This window comes from Vicugna pacos, unplaced genomic scaffold, assembly GCF_048564905.1.
Source record: "Vicugna pacos unplaced genomic scaffold, VicPac4 scaffold_20, whole genome shotgun sequence".
NCBI lineage: Eukaryota > Metazoa > Chordata > Mammalia > Artiodactyla > Camelidae > Vicugna > Vicugna pacos.
In genome coordinates, this window is record NW_027328741.1 from 64,119,254 (window position 1) to 64,142,296 (window position 23,043).

General features: G+C 45.9%; 4 long non-coding RNA genes across 4 annotated transcripts; all 4 read left to right on the plus strand.

Moving 5' to 3' along the window:
* Positions 1-1,432: 1,432 nt before the first annotated feature.
* Positions 1,433-6,517, plus strand: LOC140693881 (uncharacterized). Its single transcript, XR_012069587.1, has 3 exons — positions 1,433-1,484; positions 5,932-6,044; positions 6,253-6,517. It is a non-coding gene; the product is annotated as an uncharacterized lncRNA (long non-coding RNA).
* A 220-nt stretch (positions 6,518-6,737) lies between these two features.
* On the plus strand, positions 6,738-11,822 carry LOC140693880 (uncharacterized). The gene is made up of 3 exons (XR_012069586.1): positions 6,738-6,789; positions 11,237-11,349; positions 11,558-11,822. It is a non-coding gene; the product is annotated as an uncharacterized lncRNA (long non-coding RNA).
* A 220-nt stretch (positions 11,823-12,042) lies between these two features.
* Positions 12,043-17,127, plus strand: LOC140693878 (uncharacterized). Its single transcript, XR_012069584.1, has 3 exons — positions 12,043-12,094; positions 16,542-16,654; positions 16,863-17,127. It is a non-coding gene; the product is annotated as an uncharacterized lncRNA (long non-coding RNA).
* A 220-nt stretch (positions 17,128-17,347) lies between these two features.
* LOC140693879 (uncharacterized) lies at positions 17,348-22,432 on the plus strand. Its single transcript, XR_012069585.1, has 3 exons — positions 17,348-17,399; positions 21,847-21,959; positions 22,168-22,432. It is a non-coding gene; the product is annotated as an uncharacterized lncRNA (long non-coding RNA).
* Positions 22,433-23,043: the final 611 nt, after the last annotated feature.

The following is a 23,043-nucleotide window of genomic DNA, read 5'->3' on the forward strand; positions in this document are numbered from 1 at the left end:
CAACAGGAACCATGAAATAGCTATTGGAAACATGATATAACCCCCAACCTTGTTTTCACTTGTGCATGTGGTGCAATTTACTCCCAATGACACCTACTGGCCAATGTTGGCATTTCAAGGGGTAACATCCCTCTCTAGGAAAATACAAGAGGAAACAAACCAAATATATACATTTAGGTTTGAATCCAAAATCACCTAGAGGCATTATAGCTTTGAGAACCCTGCTGCAGCTATGCTAGTCTATTGAGAACCAGGTGTTCTTCTATCAGTGATGAGAACGCTTAATCATCCGATCATGTTGGGTAAAGCAATTTAAAGCAACCGAGTCTGCACCCCCATGATATAGTGCCCACGGGGGCTTGACTCAATGAAAGAATGTCCACATAAGCTGTGTCTTTAATGTCATTGGCGACTTTTACAGTTCCGTTCACTATCTGACTTATAATATTTACCTATACTGTCTTGAAAAACTGAGGCCAAATACATATACAAGTTCAGTCAAAGAGTCCCCTCACTTACCACACTCCCTTCACCCCAGAGAAGACACAAACCCAGCATTTGCTGAATCTAGTGGAAGGCCATCGTTTCTTTGTGTGAGGTAATTATTCATACGCTATCTACTTCAGTCGAGACTTTTAGACCTTTAAGGAATTCACTGTTGTTCACAGAGGGTAAAGCTGGAGGAACTCTGATTCGAGGAGGGGCTTGCCATTCTCGAACTGGCTTCATTGCAGCTCAGGTACTGATCCTTCCAAATGGATGCCTGAGTGGAGGGGAGGGAAGAGCAAGTGCTTGTTATCTAGGCCCAAACCTGGGAAAAAGCTTACCTGGTCTTGGTGCACTTTGGTCTGAATGGCTTGGAAATGCCCCTTGGGGCGTGTGGATTCTCACGACCTCTTCCAAGAACATGAGCGTTTTGATCACCTCTGCCATCTCTTCTCTTTTAGATGTCAGGGATCTTGGACCCGTTCTTGGAGCAGAGAATTGAGGAATTTCCTCAAGTCCACGTTGGCACTCCGTATGTTTCTGCCAGTATCAGCGTGGTTCAGTAGGTCTCATGAATGTCTTTCAAGCCTGGTATCCTCTACAGCTGTCTCCAGGCCAGTAATCTCCATTGTAGCAGAACATCTCTCATCAATGTGTTCGCATCTCTCCTCAATCCGTGCAGCCAGCTTTTCGGCCAGCTTCTCTTCGTATCTCCCATACAGTCGACTTCAACAGGACTGGGCATGTCTGAAAGTAGCTCGGAGCCTCACCAGTAAGCTGGTGGCAGGCAGATCTTCCACGGTCTGCCCTTTCAGGTTCTGGAAACTGACCCGTGAACTCAGGTCTTTGGGCAGCAGCAGTATCTCGAACTGACAGAGCTTCCCGGACCAAAGACCTAAGCTAAGCTCCACAGAGGGCGGCAGCCCCTCCATCACACTGATCCACCCACAGAACTCTGCCCGGTTACCTAGGATCCACCGGCCACAACAAGCCTCGCGGTACACACCAACATTCCACCTGGAATCCAACGGGTAACTGCCATCCCCAATGGCTGCTGCACCTTGTCAGTGTTGGGGGAGGGGCTGCATCCGACGAGAGGTTCCTAAGCTAAATGTGATTCTACCCACTAGCGTCCCATGGGCCTTTGTTCTTCCCTCTTTCCTTTTCTTCAGATCTGTATGCACAGTACCATCGGAGGCAAGTGTGTCCATTTTCTGTTGATGGTTTCACACGTCTTTAAACTTTCTAACAGTTCACAGTACACAGAGACCCTCTAAAGGAAACTTATGTTCCTGTAATATCTGTCCACCCGGAATACATAACCGTCGGTTGATTTCTGCTGAAACACCCGCACTCTCAGGACATGGATCCATTGGTTTCATGGGGGCTGAAATTCCTAGAAATGAAACCAACCCCAATGTGCACTTTACTGTCTGTCTCTTTTGCTCTTAGTACACTTTTGCAGAGCTACTTGTCTTTGTTAAAGGCTTATGCCATTTCTTCTCGAAGTAGGGTTTTATATGGCATTCATTCATCCTGTTGGAAGACTTGCAAGTCTATATCACGGACAAGGAATCCATTTGACTCCAAATCGGCATTTGGGTTAGGTCACGATATGCTCTTATTAATCAACATTAACGAATATAAATGCACGCCTCTGATTTCCGAATACAAGTGTGCTGAGTACATGCAAGCAGCGATACTGGGTCGATGCGTACTGAATGATCCTTGACATCACCTTGAGTATTTCCTTTTGAGTAATCATGGTTCGCTTGGTATATGTCAGCCAACCGTACCCTTTGGGTGCATGTTTGTTTGTTTGATTTTTGTTGGTCTGCTTCTCGTTTGTTTTGCAAACACGTCAGGCCATGCATCTCTCCGTTCGCTTCAAACAGAGAGTCATATAAGCTGATTCACTTAAGATAGTGCTTCCAATCACCTATGATTTCCTGCTTCCCTCTCCCATCTTTAGGGTATTGATGTCCTCCTTGCCTTCTTCTGGTTTCTTCTTGGCCACTCATGCTCTTCTTGCATTTCCAATAATGGTTTTCTTCTTTCCATTTCATCTTGCTGCTTTTCTATTCAGGGGAGAATTCTCAACCTTTCTTGTAGGATAAGTTTCGAACTGCTGAATTCTTTTAAGATTTGCCGGTCTGTGGAATTCTCTAGCTCTGCCGTTATTAGAAATGGCGGTCATGTGGCCTAGGCTACTATAGATGGCCACATTTTGCCCTTCAGGGTTTGGTCTATGTCCTGGCACTCCTCCCTGTCCTGCAATATTGCTGCCGATATATCAGCTGAAACCCCTCTGGAGGTTCTCTTCTGACAATGTTGCTTTCCTCCAGGGGCATTTTAAATCCCTGGGATGCTCATGAACTTCGTTGATTTGAATCATACAGCTGCTGGTAGGTCTATTGGGATTCCACCTCCTTTGGACGCTGTGTACTTCCTGAATTCGCATAGATGATTCTTTCTAGGCTTTCAGCAAGTTTCAGTCTGATTTTTCTACAGATAACTTTTCAGACATTTTTTGTTTCTTTACCTCTTGCTTTTCCATCTGGGACTCTTACGAATGCTAGTCTTTCATGCCTTGTCTTACCCCAGGATTCAACAGCAATGTTTTCATTGGTTTGCACTTGCTTTCCTATGTCTGCTTCTGACCGAGGGTTTACTGTTCCCCTGTCTTCACATTCATTCACGCGTCCCTCTGCATTATTTGGTCTGCTTAGGACTGAATTTTAGCCCTGATATTATCTCATCCACTGAGTTTTCTGATACTATTTGTTTCGCCTTTAGGCTTTCTCTTCCCCTTTTCTGGTATTCTGCCTTTTATGATTCTGAGACACTGTTGTTCTTCAGTGTTTCCCTCACCTCCATTTTCAATTATTTCTCTGGATTGCGTTTTGCAGTCTAGGTTTTTGAAAGCTTATGTTTTGGGCCTTCAATCTCTTTGGAACTGAAAATGGTATTTCCTGTTTCTTTCATTGCACTTCTTCACCTCTACTGGTCAGGTAATATCAGGTATCTAATGTAGACTTCTAGGGCTTTCTTAAGTGAAAAATTTGGAATCTTGGCTCTATGCAATTCCATGGGATTTCTGTGAGGACAGTTTCTCCTAGACATTGATGCCATGTCCTGTTCCTGTGTTTGTTGTCTGGTATATCTCCAATTGCTGGTGTTGCCTTTATTGTGATGAACACCCCATACTACTTCGATTAGCATAACCGTAGTTTGATTACGCTTATCTCACAATTCTAAAAGTGCACAGGACACTTCCTCTGGTGGAAATGAAGCTTCTAAAGGTTCTCAGCTCTGCATTCTGCTCCATGGCACTTTGGAGTGTTTCCAAAACTGCAAACTGAGAGTGCGCTTGTGCTTTGTAGTGCCACGGGAATGTCCCAATGAAACCAGTTCTTCCCAGAGCTTCTCTGCCTACAGAAACACCAGTGGAAGCATATCAATGGATGTCACACGTCAGGGCCAGTGGAATGATCCCGCAGACCGACCTTGGTGTCCGCGGTGCCGTACCGTGCCGGTGCCATCCAAAATGGAGCATCTGCTTTTGGGAGATAATGCTGAAGGAAATGCTTCATCTTCTCACGCTGTGGACTTGAACCACTCCTACTTGTCCTCTCATCCTTGTGGCACGGCTGCACGAAGGCAACTACAGAGCTGTTGCGTATCCTGTGCCTCAAACCAAACCATAATCCCAGCCCAGGTTATGAATGTAGCAGATCCTAAGGCTTTTCATTCTGATTTCAAACCCAAGGCCACCTAGATCACTCAGACCAGATGCACGATATCTCTGATTCAGCCCCACACGTGCTCTATTGGCAAAATGCCCAATTGGTCCCTGGTCCTGCAGATGCACTGGGTGTGGCCATGGGACATATCGATAATCTCAACCGCGCGTGCCGGTGTGGTGGTCTTCTCACTGGGGTCACAGGTCGGTTTGCTCTCTTGATAGGACACACCACATCCCACAACGCACTCCAGATCCCTGAGACTCAGCGTGTGCAATCATCCATAGCCCTATCCCTCCCTGACCGCTGCCTCTGCTACGTCAAATTTGGCAGCTCGGATCTTGGTCTCAGAATCAACTGTGGGGATATTTTGCGCTGGTTTCTTTGAGTTCTGTCAGCCAAGCATCTGCTCTGCACTCTTCTAACACTCAGCGCATCACCTTCAATCCCATGTCTCCTGTCCGCTTGAGAGTGTGCGTCCAAGTTAAACAGAGTTTCACCTTTGCTGCTCCATCACCAGGGGTCAGACCTTGCATTGGTTTCCATTCCCTGCTTTGCCTTCTCCTGCTTCCAGGGGTTCTGAGGCCTTATCCTGTCTTTGGGAGTAACAGACCTCTCTTCGGCAAGTGTCCTGTGCCAAGGGCTGGGTGAGTGGATGTTTCCATTGCTGTGTACATGGGAGCGAGTGAGCGCAGTTGGTAATGCTTCTCTGCCAACTGGGCATCGATGAATCACCACTTTCCAGATACACTTCCCAGATATGTGATTTTTGTTTAGCTCTGTGTTTCTATACAGCCATGGTGGGAGGGATTTTCCGAAGACTCCAGTTTTGACATTGTGTTGATCTCTCATTTGCAGCCTTTAAAAAGTTTAATAGATTTGATTTCCATGTTTTGAGAGTTATACGAAAATGAAGTTAGTTTTTGAAACATCCTAAATCGACCTAGAAGCCAGACTTGTCAATTTCGGTAACATTTTGTCAGTTCTAAGGAAAACATAGACAGATAGAATGCAAAGTAGCAGTCCAAACTGTAAAAGGGGTCATGTCAACTCTTTACTGTTGAAGCCTCCGAAACCAACAGGAACCATGAAATAGCTATTGGAAACATGATATAACCCCCAACCTTGTTTTCACTTGTGCATGTGGTGCAATTTACTCCCAATGACACCTACTGGCCAATGTTGGCATTTCAAGGGGTAACATCCCTCTCTAGGAAAATACAAGAGGAAACAAACCAAATATATACATTTAGGTTTGAATCCAAAATCACCTAGAGGCATTATAGCTTTGAGAACCCTGCTGCAGCTATGCTAGTCTATTGAGAACCAGGTGTTCTTCTATCAGTGATGAGAACGCTTAATCATCCGATCATGTTGGGTAAAGCAATTTAAAGCAACCGAGTCTGCACCCCCATGATATAGTGCCCACGGGGGCTTGACTCAATGAAAGAATGTCCACATAAGCTGTGTCTTTAATGTCATTGGCGACTTTTACAGTTCCGTTCACTATCTGACTTATAATATTTACCTATACTGTCTTGAAAAACTGAGGCCAAATACATATACAAGTTCAGTCAAAGAGTCCCCTCCCTTACCACACTCCCTTCACCCCAGAGAAGACACAAACCCAGCATTTGCTGAATCTAGTGGAAGGCCATCGTTTCTTTGTGTGAGGTAATTATTCATACGCTATCTACTTCAGTCGAGACTTTTAGACCTTTAAGGAGTTCACTGTTGTTCACAGAGGGTAAAGCTGGAGGAACTCTGATTCGAGGAGGGGCTTGCCATTCTCGAACTGGCTTCATTGCAGCTCAGGTACTGATCCTTCCAAATGGATGCCTGAGTGGAGGGGAGGGAAGAGCAAGTGCTTGTTATCTAGGCCCAAACCTGGGAAAAAGCTTACCTGGTCTTGGTGCACTTTGGTCTGAATGGCTTGGAAATGCCCCTTGGGGCGTGTGGATTCTCACGACCTCTTCCAAGAACATGAGCGTTTTGATCACCTCTGCCATCTCTTCTCTTTTAGATGTCAGGGATCTTGGACCCGTTCTTGGAGCAGAGAATTGAGGAATTTCCTCAAGTCCACGTTGGCACTCCGTATGTTTCTGCCAGTATCAGCGTGGTTCAGTAGGTCTCATGAATGTCTTTCGAGCCTGGTATCCTCTACAGCTGTCTCCAGGCCAGTAATCTCCATTGTAGCAGAACATCTCTCATCAATGTGTTCGCATCTCTCCTCAATCCGTGCAGCCAGCTTTTCGGCCAGCTTCTCTTCGTATCTCCCATACAGTCGACTTCAACAGGACTGGGCATGTCTGAAAGTAGCTCGGAGCCTCACCAGTAAGCTGGTGGCAGGCAGATCTTCCACGGTCTGCCCTTTCAGGTTCTGGAAACTGACCCGTGAACTCAGGTCTTTGGGCAGCAGCAGTATCTCGAACTGACAGAGCTTCCCGGACCAAAGACCTAAGCTAAGCTCCACAGAGGGCGGCAGCCCCTCCATCACACTGATCCACCCACAGAACTCTGCCCGGTTACCTAGGATCCACCGGCCACAACAAGCCTCGCGGTACACACCAACATTCCACCTGGAATCCAACGGGTAACTGCCATCCCCAATGGCTGCTGCACCTTGTCAGTGTTGGGGGAGGGGCTGCATCCGACGAGAGGTTCCTAAGCTAAATGTGATTCTACCCACTAGCGTCCCATGGGCCTTTGTTCTTCCCTCTTTCCTTTTCTTCAGATCTGTATGCACAGTACCATCGGAGGCAAGTGTGTCCATTTTCTGTTGATGGTTTCACACGTCTTTAAACTTTCTAACAGTTCACAGTACACAGAGACCCTCTAAAGGAAACTTATGTTCCTGTAATATCTGTCCACCCGGAATACATAACCGTCGGTTGATTTCTCCTGAAACACCCGCACTCTCAGGACATGGATCCATTGGTTTCATGGGGGCTGAAATTCCTAGAAATGAAACCAACCCAAATGTGCAATTTACTGTCTGTCTCTTTTGCTCTTAGTACACTTTTGCAGAGCTACTTGTCTTTGTTAAAGGCTTATGCCATTTCTTCTCGAAGTAGGGTTTTATATGGCATTCATTCATCCTGTTGGAAGACTTGCAAGTCTATATCACGGACAAGGAATCCATTTGACTCCAAATCGGCATTTGGGTTAGGTCACGATATGCTCTTATTAATCAACATTAACGAATATAAATGCACGCCTCTGATTTCCGAATACAAGTGTGCTGAGTACATGCAAGCAGCGATACTGGGTCGATGCGTACTGAATGATCCTTGACATCACCTTGAGTATTTCCTTTTGAGTAATCATGGTTCGCTTGGTATATGTCAGCCAACCGTACCCTTTGGGTGCATGTTTGTTTGTTTGATTTTTGTTGGTCTGCTTCTCGTTTGTTTTGCAAACACGTCAGGCCATGCATCTCTCCGTTCGCTTCAAACAGAGAGTCATATAAGCTGATTCACTTAAGATAGTGCTTCCAATCACCTATGATTTCCTGCTTCCCTCTCCCATCTTTAGGGTATTGATGTCCTCCTTGCCTTCTTCTGGTTTCTTCTTTGCCACTCATGCTCTTCTTGCATTTCCAATAATGGTTTTCTTCTTTCCATTTCATCTTGCTGCTTTTCTATTCAGGGGAGAATTCTCAACCTTTCTTGTAGGATAAGTTTCGAACTGCTGAATTCTTTTAAGATTTGCCGGTCTGTGGAATTCTCTAGCTCTGCCGTTATTAGAAATGGCGGTCATGTGGCCTAGGCTACTATAGATGGCCACATTTTGCCCTTCAGGGTTTGGTCTATGTCCTGGCACTCCTCCCTGTCCTGCAATATTGCTGCCGATATATCAGCTGAAACCCCTCTGGAGGTTCTCTTCTGACAATGTTGCTTTCCTCCAGGGGCATTTTAAATCCCTGGGATGCTCATGAACTTCGTTGATTTGAATCATACAGCTGCTGGTAGGTCTATTGGGATTCCACCTCCTTTGGACGCTGTGTACTTCCTGAATTCGCATAGATGATTCTTTCTAGGCTTTCAGCAAGTTTCAGTCTGATTTTTCTACAGATAACTTTTCAGACATTTTTTGTTTCTTTACCTCTTGCTTTTCCATCTGGGACTCTTACGAATGCTAGTCTTTCATGCCTTGTCTTACCCCAGGATTCAACAGCAATGTTTTCATTGGTTTGCACTTGCTTTCCTATGTCTGCTTCTGACCGAGGGTTTACTGTTCCCCTGTCTTCACATTCATTCACGCGTCCCTCTGCATTATTTGGTCTGCTTAGGACTGAATTTTAGCCCTGATATTATCTCATCCACTGAGTTTTCTGATACTATTTGTTTCGCCTTTAGGCTTTCTCTTCCCCTTTTCTGGTATTCTGCCTTTTATGATTCTGAGACACTGTTGTTCTTCAGTGTTTCCCTCACCTCCATTTTCAATTATTTCTCTGGATTGCGTTTTGCAGTCTAGGTTTTTGAAAGCTTATGTTTTGGGCCTTCAATCTCTTTGGAACTGAAAATGGTATTTCCTGTTTCTTTCATTGCACTTCTTCACCTCTACTGGTCAGGTAATATCAGGTATCTAATGTAGACTTCTAGGGCTTTGTTAAGTGAAAAATTTGGAATCTTGGCTCTATGCAATTCCATGGGATTTCTGTGAGGACAGTTTCTCCTAGACATTGATGCCATGTCCTGTTCCTGTGTTTGTTGTCTGGTATATCTCCAATTGCTGGTGTTGCCTTTATTGTGATGAACACCCCATACTATTTCGATTAGCATAACCGTAGTTTGATTACGCTTATCTCACAATTCTAAAAGTGCACAGGACACTTCCTCTGGTGGAAATGAAGCTTCTAAAGGTTCTCAGCTCTGCATTCTGCTCCATGGCACTTTGGAGTGTTTCCAAAACTGCAAACTGAGAGTGCGCTTGTGCTTTGTAGTGCCACGGGAATGTCCCAATGAAACCAGTTCTTCCCAGAGCTTCTCTGCCTACAGAAACACCAGTGGAAGCATATCAATGGATGTCACACGTCAGGGCCAGTGGAATGATCCCGCAGACCGACCTTGGTGTCCTCGGTGCCGTACCGTGCCGGTGCCATCCAAAATGGAGCATCTGCTTTTGGGAGATAATGCTGAAGGAAATGCTTCATCTTCTCACGCTGTGGACTTGGACCACTCTTACTTGTCCTCTCATCCTTGTGGCACGGGTGCACGAAGGCAACTAAAGAGCTGTTGCGCATCCTGTGCCTCAAACCAAACCATAATCCCAGCCCAGGTTATGAATGTAGCAGATCCTAAGGCTTTTCATTCTGATTTCAAACCCAAGGCCCCCTGGATCCCTCAGACCAAATGCACGATGTCTCTGATTCAGCCCCACACGTGCTCTATTGGCAAAATGCCCAATTGGTCCCTGGTCCTGCAGATGCACTGGGTGTGGCCATGGGACATATCGATAATCTCAACCGCGCGTGCCGGTGTGGTGGCCTTCTCACTGGGGTCACAGGTCGGTTTGCTCTCTTGATAGGACACACCACATCCCACAACGCACTCCAGATCCCTGAGACTCAGCGTGTGCCATCATCCATAGCCCTATCCCTCCCTGACCGCTGCCTCTGCTACGTCAAATTTGGCAGCTCGGATCTTGGTCTCAGAATCAACTGTGGGGATATTTTGCGCTGGTTTCTTTGAGTTCTGTCAGCCAAGCATCTGCTCTGCACTCTTCTAACACTCAGCGCATCACCTTCAATCCCATGTCTCCTGTCCGCTTGAGAGTGTGCGTCCAAGTTAAACAGAGTTTCACCTTTGCTGCTCCATCACCAGGGGTCAGACCTTGCATTGGTTTCCATTCCCTGCTTTGCCTTCTCCTGCTTCCAGGGGTTCTGAGGCCTTATCCTGTCTTTGGGAGTAACAGACCTCTCTTCGGCAAGTGTCCTGTGCCAAGGGCTGGGTGAGTGGATGTTTCCATTGCTGTGTACATGGGAGCGAGTGAGCGCAGTTGGTAATGCTTCTCTGCCAACTGGGCATCGATGAATCACCACTTTCCAGATACACTTCCCAGATATGTGATTTTTGTTTAGCTCTGTGTTTCTATACAGCCATGGTGGGAGGGATATTCCGAAGACTCCAGTTTTGACATTGTGTTGATCTCTCATTTGCAGCCTTTAAAAAGTTTAATAGATTTGATTTCCATGTTTTGAGAGTTATACGAAAATGAAGTTAGTTTTTGAAACATCCTAAATCGACCTAGAAGCCAGACTTGTCAATTTCGGTAACATTTTGTCAGTTCTAAGGAAAACATAGACAGATAGAATGCAAAGTAGCAGTCCAAACTGTAAAAGGGGTCATGTCAACTCTTTACTGTTGAAGCCTCCGAAACCAACAGGAACCATGAAATAGCTATTGGAAACATGATATAACCCCCAACCTTGTTTTCACTTGTGCATGTGGTGCAATTTACTCCCAATGACACCTACTGGCCAATGTTGGCATTTCAAGGGGTAACATCCCTCTCTAGGAAAATACAAGAGGAAACAAACCAAATATATACATTTAGGTTTGAATCCAAAATCACCTAGAGGCATTATAGCTTTGAGAACCCTGCTGCAGCTATGCTAGTCTATTGAGAACCAGGTGTTCTTCTATCAGTGATGAGAACGCTTAATCATCCGATCATGTTGGGTAAAGCAATTTAAAGCAACCGAGTCTGCACCCCCATGATATAGTGCCCACGGGGGCTTGACTCAATGAAAGAATGTCCACATAAGCTGTGTCTTTAATGTCATTGGCGACTTTTACAGTTCCGTTCACTATCTGACTTATAATATTTACCTATACTGTCTTGAAAAACTGAGGCCAAATACATATACAAGTTCAGTCAAAGAGTCCCCTCCCTTACCACACTCCCTTCACCCCAGAGAAGACACAAACCCAGCATTTGCTGAATCTAGTGGAAGGCCATCGTTTCTTTGTGTGAGGTAATTATTCATACGCTATCTACTTCAGTCGAGACTTTTAGACCTTTAAGGAGTTCACTGTTGTTCACAGAGGGTAAAGCTGGAGGAACTCTGATTCGAGGAGGGGCTTGCCATTCTCGAACTGGCTTCATTGCAGCTCAGGTACTGATCCTTCCAAATGGATGCCTGAGTGGAGGGGAGGGAAGAGCAAGTGCTTGTTATCTAGGCCCAAACCTGGGAAAAAGCTTACCTGGTCTTGGTGCACTTTGGTCTGAATGGCTTGGAAATGCCCCTTGGGGCGTGTGGATTCTCACGACCTCTTCCAAGAACATGAGCGTTTTGATCACCTCTGCCATCTCTTCTCTTTTAGATGTCAGGGATCTTGGACCCGTTCTTGGAGCAGAGAATTGAGGAATTTCCTCAAGTCCACGTTGGCACTCCGTATGTTTCTGCCAGTATCAGCGTGGTTCAGTAGGTCTCATGAATGTCTTTCGAGCCTGGTATCCTCTACAGCTGTCTCCAGGCCAGTAATCTCCATTGTAGCAGAACATCTCTCATCAATGTGTTCGCATCTCTCCTCAATCCGTGCAGCCAGCTTTTCGGCCAGCTTCTCTTCGTATCTCCCATACAGTCGACTTCAACAGGACTGGGCATGTCTGAAAGTAGCTCGGAGCCTCACCAGTAAGCTGGTGGCAGGCAGATCTTCCACGGTCTGCCCTTTCAGGTTCTGGAAACTGACCCGTGAACTCAGGTCTTTGGGCAGCAGCAGTATCTCGAACTGACAGAGCTTCCCAGACCAAAGACCTAAGCTAAGCTCCACAGAGGGCGGCAGCCCCTCCATCACACTGATCCACCCACAGAACTCTGCCCGGTTACCTAGGATCCACCGGCCACAACAAGCCTCGCGGTACACACCAACATTCCACCTGGAATCCAACGGGTAACTGCCATCCCCAATGGCTGCTGCACCTTGTCAGTGTTGGGGGAGGGGCTGCATCCGACGAGAGGTTCCTAAGCTAAATGTGATTCTACCCACTAGCGTCCCATGGGCCTTTGTTCTTCCCTCTTTCCTTTTCTTCAGATCTGTATGCACAGTACCATCGGAGGCAAGTGTGTCCATTTTCTGTTGATGGTTTCACACGTCTTTAAACTTTCTAACAGTTCACAGTACACAGAGACCCTCTAAAGGAAACTTATGTTCCTGTAATATCTGTCCACCCGGAATACATAACCGTCGGTTGATTTCTCCTGAAACACCCGCACTCTCAGGACATGGATCCATTGGTTTCATGGGGGCTGAAATTCCTAGAAATGAAACCAACCCAAATGTGCAATTTACTGTCTGTCTCTTTTGCTCTTAGTACACTTTTGCAGAGCTACTTGTCTTTGTTAAAGGCTTATGCCATTTCTTCTCGAAGTAGGGTTTTATATGGCATTCATTCATCCTGTTGGAAGACTTGCAAGTCTATATCACGGACAAGGAATCCATTTGACTCCAAATCGGCATTTGGGTTAGGTCACGATATGCTCTTATTAATCAACATTAACGAATATAAATGCACGCCTCTGATTTCCGAATACAAGTGTGCTGAGTACATGCAAGCAGCGATACTGGGTCGATGCGTACTGAATGATCCTTGACATCACCTTGAGTATTTCCTTTTGAGTAATCATGGTTCGCTTGGTATATGTCAGCCAACCGTACCCTTTGGGTGCATGTTTGTTTGTTTGATTTTTGTTGGTCTGCTTCTCGTTTGTTTTGCAAACACGTCAGGCCATGCATCTCTCCGTTCGCTTCAAACAGAGAGTCATATAAGCTGATTCACTTAAGATAGTGCTTCCAATCACCTATGATTTCCTGCTTCCCTCTCCCATCTTTAGGGTATTGATGTCCTCCTTGCCTTCTTCTGGTTTCTTCTTTGCCACTCATGCTCTTCTTGCATTTCCAATAATGGTTTTCTTCTTTCCATTTCATCTTGCTGCTTTTCTATTCAGGGGAGAATTCTCAACCTTTCTTGTAGGATAAGTTTCGAACTGCTGAATTCTTTTAAGATTTGCCGGTCTGTGGAATTCTCTAGCTCTGCCGTTATTAGAAATGGCGGTCATGTGGCCTAGGCTACTATAGATGGCCACATTTTGCCCTTCAGGGTTTGGTCTATGTCCTGGCACTCCTCCCTGTCCTGCAATATTGCTGCCGATATATCAGCTGAAACCCCTCTGGAGGTTCTCTTCTGACAATGTTGCTTTCCTCCAGGGGCATTTTAAATCCCTGGGATGCTCATGAACTTCGTTGATTTGAATCATACAGCTGCTGGTAGGTCTATTGGGATTCCACCTCCTTTGGACGCTGTGTACTTCCTGAATTCGCATAGATGATTCTTTCTAGGCTTTCAGCAAGTTTCAGTCTGATTTTTCTACAGATAACTTTTCAGACATTTTTTGTTTCTTTACCTCTTGCTTTTCCATCTGGGACTCTTACGAATGCTAGTCTTTCATGCCTTGTCTTACCCCAGGATTCAACAGCAATGTTTTCATTGGTTTGCACTTGCTTTCCTATGTCTGCTTCTGACCGAGGGTTTACTGTTCCCCTGTCTTCACATTCATTCACGCGTCCCTCTGCATTATTTGGTCTGCTTAGGACTGAATTTTAGCCCTGATATTATCTCATCCACTGAGTTTTCTGATACTATTTGTTTCGCCTTTAGGCTTTCTCTTCCCCTTTTCTGGTATTCTGCCTTTTATGATTCTGAGACACTGTTGTTCTTCAGTGTTTCCCTCACCTCCATTTTCAATTATTTCTCTGGATTGCGTTTTGCAGTCTAGGTTTTTGAAAGCTTATGTTTTGGGCCTTCAATCTCTTTGGAACTGAAAATGGTATTTCCTGTTTCTTTCATTGCACTTCTTCACCTCTACTGGTCAGGTAATATCAGGTATCTAATGTAGACTTCTAGGGCTTTCTTAAGTGAAAAATTTGGAATCTTGGCTCTATGCAATTCCATGGGATTTCTGTGAGGACAGTTTCTCCTAGACATTGATGCCATGTCCTGTTCCTGTGTTTGTTGTCTGGTATATCTCCAATTGCTGGTGTTGCCTTTATTGTGATGAACACCCCATACTATTTCGATTAGCATAACCGTAGTTTGATTACGCTTATCTCACAATTCTAAAAGTGCACAGGACACTTCCTCTGGTGGAAATGAAGCTTCTAAAGGTTCTCAGCTCTGCATTCTGCTCCATGTCACTTTGGAGTGTTTCCAAAACTGCAAACTGAGAGTGCGCTTGTGCTTTGTAGTGCCACGGGAATGTCCCAATGAAACCAGTTCTTCCCAGAGCTTCTCTGCCTACAGAAACACCAGTGGAAGCATATCAATGGATGTCACACGTCAGGGCCAGTGGAATGATCCCGCAGACCGACCTTGGTGTCCTCGGTGCCGTACCGTGCCGGTGCCATCCAAAATGGAGCATCTGCTTTTGGGAGATAATGCTGAAGGAAATGCTTCATCTTCTCACGCTGTGGACTTGGACCACTCTTACTTGTCCTCTCATCCTTGTGGCACGGGTGCACGAAGGCAACTACAGAGCTGTTGCGTATCCTGTGCCTCAAACGAAACCATAATGCCAGCCCAGGTTATGAATGTAGCAGATCCTAAGGCTTTTCATTCTGATTTCAAACCCAAGGCCACCTAGATCACTCAGACCAGATGCACGATATCTCTGATTCAGCCCCACACGTGCTCTATTGGCAAAATGCCCAATTGGTCCCTGGTCCTGCAGATGCACTGGGTGTGGCCATGGGACATATCGATAATCTCAACCACGCGTGCCGGTGTGGTGGCCTTCTCACTGGGGTCACAGGTCGGTTTGCTCTCTTGATAGGACACACCACATCCCACAACGCACTCCAGATCCCTGAGACTCAGCGTGTGCCATCATCCATATCCCTATCCCTCCCTGACCGCTGCCTCTGCTACGTCAAATTTGGCAGCTCGGATCTTGGTCTCAGAATCAACTGTGGGGATATTTTGCGCTGGTTTCTTTGAGTTCTGTCAGCCAAGCATCTGCTCTGCACTCTTCTAACACTCAGCGCATCACCTTCAATCCCATGTCTCCTGTCCGCTTGAGAGTGTGCGTCCAAGTTAAACAGAGTTTCACCTTTGCTGCTCCATCACCAGGGGTCAGACCTTGCATTGGTTTCCATTCCCTGCTTTGCCTTCTCCTGCTTCCAGGGGTTCTGAGGCCTTATCCTGTCTTTGGGAGTAACAGACCTCTCTTCGGCAAGTGTCCTGTGCCAAGGGCTGGGTGAGTGGATGTTTCCATTGCTGTGTACATGGGAGCGAGTGAGCGCAGTTGGTAATGCTTCTCTGCCAACTGGGCATCGATGAATCACCACTTTCCAGATACACTTCCCAGATATGTGATTTTTGTTTAGCTCTGTGTTTCTATACAGCCATGGTGGGAGGGATTTTCCGAAGACTCCAGTTTTGACATTGTGTTGATCTCTCATTTGCAGCCTTTAAAAAGTTTAATAGATTTGATTTCCATGTTTTGAGAGTTATACGAAAATGAAGTTAGTTTTTGAAACATCCTAAATCGACCTAGAAGCCAGACTTGTCAATTTCGGTAACATTTTGTCAGTTCTAAGGAAAACATAGACAGATAGAATGCAAAGTAGCAGTCCAAACTGTAAAAGGGGTCATGTCAACTCTTTACTGTTGAAGCCTCCGAAACCAACAGGAACCATGAAATAGCTATTGGAAACATGATATAACCCCCAACCTTGTTTTCACTTGTGCATGTGGTGCAATTTACTCCCAATGACACCTACTGGCCAATGTTGGCATTTCAAGGGGTAACATCCCTCTCTAGGAAAATACAAGAGGAAACAAACCAAATATATACATTTAGGTTTGAATCCAAAATCACCTAGAGGCATTATAGCTTTGAGAACCCTGCTGCAGCTATGCTAGTCTATTGAGAACCAGGTGTTCTTCTATCAGTGATGAGAACGCTTAATCATCCGATCATGTTGGGTAAAGCAATTTAAAGCAACCGAGTCTGCACCCCCATGATATAGTGCCCACGGGGGCTTGACTCAATGAAAGAATGTCCACATAAGCTGTGTCTTTAATGTCATTGGCGACTTTTACAGTTCCGTTCACTATCTGACTTATAATATTTACCTATACTGTCTTGAAAAACTGAGGCCAAATACATATACAAGTTCAGTCAAAGAGTCCCCTCCCTTACCACACTCCCTTCACCCCAGAGAAGACACAAACCCAGCATTTGCTGAATCTAGTGGAAGGCCATCGTTTCTTTGTGTGAGGTAATTATTCATACGCTATCTACTTCAGTCGAGACTTTTAGACCTTTAAGGAGTTCACTGTTGTTCACAGAGGGTAAAGCTGGAGGAACTCTGATTCGAGGAGGGGCTTGCCATTCTCGAACTGGCTTCATTGCAGCTCAGGTACTGATCCTTCCAAATGGATGCCTGAGTGGAGGGGAGGGAAGAGCAAGTGCTTGTTATCTAGGCCCAAACCTGGGAAAAAGCTTACCTGGTCTTGGTGCACTTTGGTCTGAATGGCTTGGAAATGCCCCTTGGGGCGTGTGGATTCTCACGACCTCTTCCAAGAACATGAGCGTTTTGATCACCTCTGCCATCTCTTCTCTTTTAGATGTCAGGGATCTTGGACCCGTTCTTGGAGCAGAGAATTGAGGAATTTCCTCAAGTCCACGTTGGCACTCCGTATGTTTCTGCCAGTATCAGCGTGGTTCAGTAGGTCTCATGAATGTCTTTCGAGCCTGGTATCCTCTACAGCTGTCTCCAGGCCAGTAATCTCCATTGTAGCAGAACATCTCTCATCAATGTGTTCGCATCTCTCCTCAATCCGTGCAGCCAGCTTTTCGGCCAGCTTCTCTTCGTATCTCCCATACAGTCGACTTCAACAGGACTGGGCATGTCTGAAAGTAGCTCGGAGCCTCACCAGTAAGCTGGTGGCAGGCAGATCTTCCACGGTCTGCCCTTTCAGGTTCTGGAAACTGACCCGTGAACTCAGGTCTTTGGGCAGCAGCAGTATCTCGAACTGACAGAGCTTCCCAGACCAAAGACCTAAGCTAAGCTCCACAGAGGGCGGCAGCCCCTCCATCACACTGATCCACCCACAGAACTCTGCCCGGTTACCTAGGATCCACCGGCCACAACAAGCCTCGCGGTACACACCAACATTCCACCTGGAATCCAACGGGTAACTGCCATCCCCAATGGCTGCTGCACCTTGTCAGTGTTGGGGGAGGGGCTGCATCCGACGAGAGGTTCCTAAGCTAAATGTGATTCTACCCACTAGCGTCCCATGGGCCTTTGTTCTTCCCTCTTTCCTTTTCTTCAGATCTGTATGCACAGTACCATCGGAGGCAAGTGTGTCCATTTTCTGTTGATGGTTTCACACGTCTTTAAACTTTCTAACAGTTCACAGTACACAGAGACCCTCTAAAGGAAACTTATGTTCCTGTAATATCTGTCCACCCGGAATACATAACCGTCGGTTGATTTCTCCTGAAACACCCGCACTCTCAGGACATGGATCCATTGGTTTCATGGGGGCTGAAATTCCTAGAAATGAAACCAACCCAAATGTGCAATTTACTGTCTGTCTCTTTTGCTCTTAGTACACTTTTGCAGAGCTACTTGTCTTTGTTAAAGGCTTATGCCATTTCTTCTCGAAGTAGGGTTTTATATGGCATTCATTCATCCTGTTGGAAGACTTGCAAGTCTATATCACGGACAAGGAATCCATTTGACTCCAAATCGGCATTTGGGTTAGGTCACGATATGCTCTTATTAATCAACATTAACGAATATAAATGCACGCCTCTGATTTCCGAATACAAGTGTGCTGAGTACATGCAAGCAGCGATACTGGGTCGATGCGTACTGAATGATCCTTGACATCACCTTGAGTATTTCCTTTTGAGTAATCATGGTTCGCTTGGTATATGTCAGCCAACCGTACCCTTTGGGTGCATGTTTGTTTGTTTGATTTTTGTTGGTCTGCTTCTCGTTTGTTTTGCAAACACGTCAGGCCATGCATCTCTCCGTTCGCTTCAAACAGAGAGTCATATAAGCTGATTCACTTAAGATAGTGCTTCCAATCACCTATGATTTCCTGCTTCCCTCTCCCATCTTTAGGGTATTGATGTCCTCCTTGCCTTCTTCTGGTTTCTTCTTTGCCACTCATGCTCTTCTTGCATTTCCAATAATGGTTTTCTTCTTTCCATTTCATCTTGCTGCTTTTCTATTCAGGGGAGAATTCTCAACCTTTCTTGTAGGATAAGTTTCGAACTGCTGAATTCTTTTAAGATTTGCCGGTCTGTGGAATTCTCTAGCTCTGCCGTTATTAGAAATGGCGGTCATGTGGCCTAGGCTACTATAGATGGCCACATTTTGCCCTTCAGGGTTTGGTCTATGTCCTGGCACTCCTCCCTGTCCTGCAATATTGCTGCCGATATATCAGCTGAAACCCCTCTGGAGGTTCTCTTCTGACAATGTTGCTTTCCTCCAGGGGCATTTTAAATCCCTGGGATGCTCATGAACTTCGTTGATTTGAATCATACAGCTGCTGGTAGGTCTATTGGGATTCCACCTCCTTTGGACGCTGTGTACTTCCTGAATTCACATAGATGATTCTTTCTAGGCTTTCAGCAAGTTTCAGTCTGATTTTTCTTCAGATAACTTTTCAGACATTTTTTGTTTCTTTACCTCTTGCTTTTCCATCTGGGACTCTTACGAATGCTAGTCTTTCATGCCTTGTCTTACCCCAGGATTCAACAGCAATGTTTTCATTGGTTTGCACTTGCTTTCCTATGTCTGCTTCTGACCGAGGGTTTACTGTTCCCCTGTCTTCACATTCATTCACGCGTCCCTCTGCATTATTTGGTCTGCTTAGGACTGAATTTTAGCCCTGATATTATCTCATCCACTGAGTTTTCTGATACTATTTGTTTCGCCTTTAGGCTTTCTCTTCCCCTTTTCTGGTATTCTGCCTTTTATGATTCTGAGACACTGTTGTTCTTCAGTGTTTCCCTCACCTCCATTTTCAATTATTTCTCTGGATTGCGTTTTGCAGTCTAGGTTTTTGAAAGCTTATGTTTTGGGCCTTCAATCTCTTTGGAACTGAAAATGGTATTTCCTGTTTCTTTCATTGCACTTCTTCACCTCTACTGGTCAGGTAATATCAGGTATCTAATGTAGACTTCTAGGGCTTTGTTAAGTGAAAAATTTGGAATCTTGGCTCTATGCAATTCCATGGGATTTCTGTGAGGACAGTTTCTCCTAGACATTGATGCCATGTCCTGTTCCTGTGTTTGTTGTCTGGTATATCTCCAATTGCTGGTGTTGCCTTTATTGTGATGAACACCCCATACTATTTCGATTAGCATAACCGTAGTTTGATTACGCTTATCTCACAATTCTAAAAGTGCACAGGACACTTCCTCTGGTGGAAATGAAGCTTCTAAAGGTTCTCAGCTCTGCATTCTGCTCCATGGCACTTTGGAGTGTTTCCAAAACTGCAAACTGAGAGTGCGCTTGTGCTTTGTAGTGCCACGGGAATGTCCCAATGAAACCAGTTCTTCCCAGAGCTTCTCTGCCTACAGAAACACCAGTGGAAGCATATCAATGGATGTCACACGTCAGGGCCAGTGGAATGATCCCGCAGACCGACCTTGGTGTCCTCGGTGCCGTACCGTGCCGGTGCCATCCAAAATGGAGCATCTGCTTTTGGGAGATAATGCTGAAGGAAATGCTTCATCTTCTCACGCTGTGGACTTGGACCACTCTTACTTGTCCTCTCATCCTTGTGGCACGGGTGCACGAAGGCAACTACAGAGCTGTTGCGTATCCTGTGCCTCAAACGAAACCATAATGCCAGCCCAGGTTATGAATGTAGCAGATCCTAAGGCTTTTCATTCTGATTTCAAACCCAAGGCCACCTAGATCACTCAGACCAGATGCACGATATCTCTGATTCAGCCCCACACGTGCTCTATTGGCAAAATGCCCAATTGGTCCCTGGTCCTGCAGATGCACTGGGTGTGGCCATGGGACATATCGATAATCTCAACCGCGCGTGCCGGTGTGGTGGCCTTCTCACTGGGGTTACAGGTCGGTTTGCTCTCTTGATAGGACACACCACATCCCACAACGCACTCCAGATCCCTGAGACTCAGCGTGTGCCATCATCCATAGCCCTATCCCTCCCTGACCGCTGCCTCTGCTACGTCAAATTTGGCAGCTCGGATCTTGGTCTCAGAATCAACTGTGGGGATATTTTGCGCTGGTTTCTTTGAGTTCTGTCAGCCAAGCATCTGCTCTGCACTCTTCTTACACTCAGCGCATCACCTTCAATCCCATGTCTCCTGTCCGCTTGAGAGTGTGCGTCCAAGTTAAACAGAGTTTCACCTTTGCTGCTCCATCACCAGGGGTCAGACCTTGCATTGGTTTCCATTCCCTGCTTTGCCTTCTCCTGCTTCCAGGGGTTCTGAGGCCTTATCCTGTCTTTGGGAGTAACAGACCTCTCTTCGGCAAGTGTCCTGTGCCAAGGGCTGGGTGAGTGGATGTTTCCATTGCTGTGTACATGGGAGCGAGTGAGCGCAGTTGGTAATGCTTCTCTGCCAACTGGGCATCGATGAATCACCACTTTCCAGATACACTTCCCAGATATGTGATTTTTGTTTAGCTCTGTGTTTCTATACAGCCATGGTGGGAGGGATTTTCCGAAGACTCCAGTTTTGACATTGTGTTGATCTCTCATTTGCAGCCTTTAAAAAGTTTAATAGATTTGATTTCCATGTTTTGAGAGTTATACGAAAATGAAGTTAGTTTTTGAAACATCCTAAATCGACCTAGAAGCCAGACTTGTCAATTTCGGTAACATTTTGTCAGTTCTAAGGAAAACATAGACAGATAGAATGCAAAGTAGCAGTCCAAACTGTAAAAGGGGTCATGTCAACTCTTTACTGTTGAAGCCTCCGAAACCAACAGGAACCATGAAATAGCTATTGGAAACATGATATAACCCCCAACCTTGTTTTCACTTGTGCATGTGGTGCAATTTACTCCCAATGACACCTACTGGCCAATGTTGGCATTTCAAGGGGTAACATCCCTCTCTAGGAAAATACAAGAGGAAACAAACCAAATATATACATTTAGGTTTGAATCCAAAATCACCTAGAGGCATTATAGCTTTGAGAACCCTGCTGCAGCTATGCTAGTCTATTGAGAACCAGGTGTTCTTCTATCAGTGATGAGAACGCTTAATCATCCGATCATGTTGGGTAAAGCAATTTAAAGCAACCGAGTCTGCACCCCCATGATATAGTGCCCACGGGGGCTTGACTCAATGAAAGAATGTCCACATAAGCTGTGTCTTTAATGTCATTGGCGACTTTTACAGTTCCGTTCACTATCTGACTTATAATATTTACCTATACTGTCTTGAAAAACTGAGGCCAAATACATATACAAGTTCAGTCAAAGAGTCCCCTCCCTTACCACACTCCCTTCACCCCAGAGAAGACACAAACCCAGCATTTGCTGAATCTAGTGGAAGGCCATCGTTTCTTTGTGTGAGGTAATTATTCATACGCTATCTACTTCAGTCGAGACTTTTAGACCTTTAAGGAGTTCACTGTTGTTCACAGAGGGTAAAGCTGGAGGAACTCTGATTCGAGGAGGGGCTTGCCATTCTCGAACTGGCTTCATTGCAGCTCAGGTACTGATCCTTCCAAATGGATGCCTGAGTGGAGGGGAGGGAAGAGCAAGTGCTTGTTATCTAGGCCCAAACCTGGGAAAAAGCTTACCTGGTCTTGGTGCACTTTGGTCTGAATGGCTTGGAAATGCCCCTTGGGGCGTGTGGATTCTCACGACCTCTTCCAAGAACATGAGCGTTTTGATCACCTCTGCCATCTCTTCTCTTTTAGATGTCAGGGATCTTGGACCCGTTCTTGGAGCAGAGAATTGAGGAATTTCCTCAAGTCCACGTTGGCACTCCGTATGTTTCTGCCAGTATCAGCGTGGTTCAGTAGGTCTCATGAATGTCTTTCGAGCCTGGTATCCTCTACAGCTGTCTCCAGGCCAGTAATCTCCATTGTAGCAGAACATCTCTCATCAATGTGTTCGCATCTCTCCTCAATCCGTGCAGCCAGCTTTTCGGCCAGCTTCTCTTCGTATCTCCCATACAGTCGACTTCAACAGGACTGGGCATGTCTGAAAGTAGCTCGGAGCCTCACCAGTAAGCTGGTGGCAGGCAGATCTTCCACGGTCTGCCCTTTCAGGTTCTGGAAACTGACCCGTGAACTCAGGTCTTTGGGCAGCAGCAGTATCTCGAACTGACAGAGCTTCCCGGACCAAAGACCTAAGCTAAGCTCCACAGAGGGCGGCAGCCCCTCCATCACACTGATCCACCCACAGAACTCTGCCCGGTTACCTAGGATCCACCGGCCACAACAAGCCTCGCGGTACACACCAACATTCCACCTGGAATCCAACGGGTAAATGCCATCCCCAATGGCTGCTGCACCTTGTCAGTGTTGGGGGAGGGGCTGCATCCGACGAGAGGTTCCTAAGCTAAATGTGATTCTACCCACTAGCGTCCCATGGGCCTTTGTTCTTCCCTCTTTCCTTTTCTTCAGATCTGTATGCACAGTACCATCGGAGGCAAGTGTGTCCATTTTCTGTTGATGGTTTCACACGTCTTTAAACTTTCTAACAGTTCACAGTACACAGAGACCCTCTAAAGGAAACTTATGTTCCTGTAATATCTGTCCACCCGGAATACATAACCGTCGGTTGATTTC